Consider the following 4,981-nt stretch of genomic DNA (forward strand, 5'->3'; position numbering starts at 1 on the left):
TTTCCTTAGATAGCTCACATGTGTGTCTTAACAATTTTAGAACTTACAGCCATAAGTCTGAAATGTTTAGACCTTTGCCATTTCTCACAATTCGAATTATGAAGAGGGATGTCGTAATCATAATCGAATGTGAGAATGCAAATATCACAATTTCTATCTCCTTAAAATCTACCTAGTGAAAGCGTTTCCTCACAATAATTTTCATGAATCGAAGATAAACCTTATGACACTTAGATTTTATGGTGTATGTGTTCCTATCCATGTGAATTTGTCATGACGATAATCACAAGACATGGTTAGTGACAAATCCAAACTCATATGGACTGAACTTGTTCAATCTTAATTTCTTGCCACCTGGCAGCACAAGGGCCTACCATTGCTTTGAGGTTGTTATGAAACCAATTGAGAACTCTCAGAACTCACATGCATAGTCAACTTTAACTGGAATGGGCACAGAAACTAGAAATATGTCAACACGATAGGTCACAAAACTCAAGTCGTGTGCTAGTGCTTAACAATAGGTTTATTCTTGATTAGTTCTTTAAACTTGTCAAGATCTTTAAGACTCCCACTGACCTCTTGACATATATGATTCACTTTGTCAAGGAACATTACTTGACAAACCAATATTCAAGAGTTAGTGCGAATTCTAATCAAGACAAACACTTCACACAATTGGCCTTAGTTGGTATTTGTTTTATCCAAAACATCACAACTTACCAATTTCAAATGTACAAGAGTAGAAAACTTTTACTCTACATTTGATAAGTGTTTTAAAACTTTCTTAAGATCATGTCACTCAAGGTTGTAATCTTGGAGTATGACTCTAAGACTTGTTTTGGGAACGAAGTATGACTCATCTTCTTGATTTAAACTATTTCAACAATTCACGATTCCTCTTCTTAGCCATACAAATGCACTAAGATGTCTTTAGAGGATCAATTGTGATATGGTTTTTCCATAAACATTAAGATGATCATATTACACTATACTAAGGTACCCTCCCATCTCTTCAGATTGGAGAAACTTTTATCTTTCTGCCTAATTTGATTATTCTCATTCGTTCTGACATACATTGAACCTTTTCCAATGTTTCAGAATTATACTTAAACTTGTAAGCATAACCATGTTTACTAAACTTTAGTAAATCATGACGAATAGTATTATTCATCTTTGTGGTGGATCTTGACCAGCGCACACCCAGTGTACCCGATCCCCTAGTCCTTCACTTGAGTCACAAATACATGTGAACAAGGAATTAGTCTTAATTTACCAAAGATGAAAATTTTCATTCATCATACAATATAACTTGCATGATTCCAAGTTTCTGTCCAATTGAAACTTGGGTGATGAGAATCTTTCCTTATTTGGCAAATACTCGACACAACCACAAACGAAAGAATCAAATTCATATTGCTAACATAGAAACATAGAAACATCAATTTTCACAAATGCCATTTCAAGGAGATATAATAAAAATAAAAACAAAATTTTATTTGTTTATAAAATGCGGAAAAACTTTTCCTTACAATGCAATTACAAATGAAAACTATGTTATTACATGTTTCCTAGCAATCTATCATAACTCCTACGCAACAGCTTAAAAATCCGATCTTCGAACCATGCGATTGAAATCCATCTTCGCGATCAGATTCATCATACTCTTCCTTTAAGCTTCCTTCCCTTTGCATGATCCTACAAAACATCAAAATGTGACCTTGTCACATCATGTATTAAGAATCAACAATTAGGAACTTAATAGAGTTAGACAGTAGACTTACCTGAAGTAGAGTCAAACTTTTCGATTCTACCTTTTCTCAGATCTTTCAGGTAGTCAGGGCAGCTTCGCAACCAATGCCCCTTCTCTTGGCAATAGAAACATATAGACTATTTGGGAATGGTACACGATACAATCTCAGACTTAGCCTTTCTCTTTCGCTTGGAAAGAGAAATCTTTTCTGGACTTCCAATGTTTCCATTGCCAATGTCCATGGAAGTTTGGGGAGTAGATCTTCCAACCAAATTTGCATTTCCAGTGCTCCAAATCATTGCTGATTCAGCAGCAACAAGCAAATAGGTATGATCGATAATGGCCATGTCGTGGTCTGTCATATAGTAGTCCTTAAAGAACTCACTATATGACTCAGGAAGTGATTGAAGAACCCAGTCAACAGCCAACTTCCTAGAGACAATGACACCCAATACTCTCAGCCTGTCAATATGTGACTTCATCTCCAAGACGTGAGTACACACAAGCTTTCTTTCCTACCAATAGGGCTTTGAGTGACCTTGAACTTGTGGGTTAGGGAGAATTATTGGAGGAGGTGGAGGAAGTGAAGTATGACTTCCACGATCCAACCGCGAGACATCATCTTCAAGAGGAAAGCTTGTTCCAAAAGATTTGGGAAGACCATAGCTGTCTAAACCAGACATCTACAATGGGAGAAATGCAAGTTAGTTGATTTAAGTCCTTAATATAACACCCAAATGAAATATTAAGGCTAGGACCCAACACAATATTTTACAATTTGGAAGAGGGATGCCGTAATCCAACTTGCAAAATATTTGAAGGTAGGTAAATGACGATTTATCAATTTCCATCACGAAAAAAGAAAAAGAATTTTAGGTTTTAAGTGAATTGAAATTCCTAGATCCTTTGAGATTCATTGAAACTTTCAATGGCATGTTTAAATCTCGATTGTGCCCTTCAAGTTTGTGACTGGGATGCCGAGGATCACAAACAAGGTGTGAATAACCATGAAAATTAGCTTGGTACACCCAATGTTACAACCACCTAATCAATGTGCCGGTTAACCACACACGCTCCATTGATCTATGATTAACATCAAGCTACCCTTTGCCACACACTGTCAGTCCAGATTAGTGTGTCGGTTAACCACACACGCTCCACTAACGACTTAACAAGGTGCAATGTGCAATTTCATGGGTTAGCACCATATTCACATTGTCCTAAGTAACTAAGATTTGGGAATTTATAAGTGTTTAGTTACATTATATTTATCATTATACTTTTAATGAATGGATAATTAGAGTCCTATCCTACCCGTTCGACTAACGACCCTCCATCAGTCAAGGAAGCGGTGGGTGAGAGTGGACACCCATTAAACTGCCATTTTATAGGCAGTAACCTTATACCCCCCTTATAGACCGACTTCGTGAATGAGGCCTACTAACGCTAAGATTGACTTTACTCTATATATATATATATATATATATATATATATATATATATATATATATATATATATATATATTAAACATGTAATATTATAATAGTATAAGGGTTGAATTTTAAACTTTTAAAATTCTAGGGTTTGGAACTAAATGTGTCAAAAGAAGACTCTACATTTACAAATTCCAAAACTTGAGGGCAAGTTTTGAACTTTTCAAAAAACTTTTGGAATCCATAACATATGAGTTTAATATATACTTTAATGAAAAGACTCTTGAAAATCCATAACTTGAGGACAAGTTATGGAGTTCATAAAAACATTTAGGGAAAAAGACTCTTCAAATTCATAACCTATAAGTTTAATGATCTCTTTAAAAGAAAAACTTTTCATTTTCCATAACTTGAGGACAAGTTGTGTAATTCATCAAAACATTTAGATCAACTATTGTAACTTACAAAAATCAAACAATTTTGGTCTATGATCTAAATTAAACTCATAAGAACAAGACAATTCATATCAAACAAATTTCATGTAATTAGCCTAACCATATAAACTAATACAAAACATGAAACTTTGACAATTATCTTTTAAATTGGATAAGCATGATCATTACCACATCAAAAACTCGTTTATAAGTTCAAAAACAGCTTAGGGTAATTATCCTAGTCCAATTCCAGCCTTAAAACTCGAAAATCTGCACTCTGGAGCACCAACTCATCGAGTGCAAGAACAAAATCGGCGAGTTTGTCAGATTTGCGTTGGGACTCGGCGAGTCCCCCAGTGGACTCGGCGAGTCCACTGTCCAGAACAGCAGAAAATCGATTTTTAAAGCATTTTCAAGCAAGTAGCATCAAGTATAATTGAAAACAACCCTAGGCTCTGATACCACTGTTGGGTTTTGAGCATTCTAACACTCCTATGGTGTACATGCAACCCTAGATGCTTTGGATCTATGTTTTCTCTATTATACATGCATACATTCAATATTCCAAAGCATCATACTAACTAGCATAAAATGGAGTATAAACAACATGAAATACAAGTTAGATGACATACCTTTTAGTGTAGTTGAAGCCTTGGACCTTTAAGAACTTAGTACCCCACGTGTTGCACCTCAAAAGGAATCACACAACACCACCAACAATGGAGGAACTTGAGAGGATGTCACTTGCACTCATAAAATCGGCTTGCCCTCTTGTGTTTCCACTCTCTTAGGTCTAGGTAACCATTAGTGCTAATTTCATGAGCTAGAGGGGTTCTTATATAGTGTGGCTAACTAGGGTTACACCATGTAAACCCTAATGACTTTCCATATCCCTCATGCTCCATGGGTTAAAACCTCCATGGAGTATCCATGGGTCACCACATGGGTTTAGCCCAACATGAAGAACTATGGATCATAAGCCCACATTATAATAATGAATGATTTACATAATCAATCCCCATATATTTAATTAGTCTCGTTTGATCACAAAATTAATTCCAAATTAATTGTTGATCAATACTAATTAAATAATATGATTTCATATTAATATATTAGAACTTATAATATATTAATAAACCATAAATAACCTCTTCTCAATTATCCATCCTTCAGATTGTTCCGGTGCCATGCAACCCAAATGGACCATGCTACTCTCGGGTCAAGTACATACCAATAATAGTTATGGGCTTAGACACCTAATCCAACAAATAGAACAAGATTGCACAAGTGATTTACAAGGAAATCCCTAGATCCTTGCTAGGATCTCCGACATAAAACCTTGCGAGGTGATAATGATCACCTG

This window comes from Lactuca virosa, chromosome 8 (genome assembly GCF_052849685.1).
Source record: "Lactuca virosa cultivar CGN04683 chromosome 8, Lactuca_virosa_CGN04683_v6, whole genome shotgun sequence".
Lineage (NCBI taxonomy): Eukaryota > Viridiplantae > Streptophyta > Magnoliopsida > Asterales > Asteraceae > Lactuca > Lactuca virosa.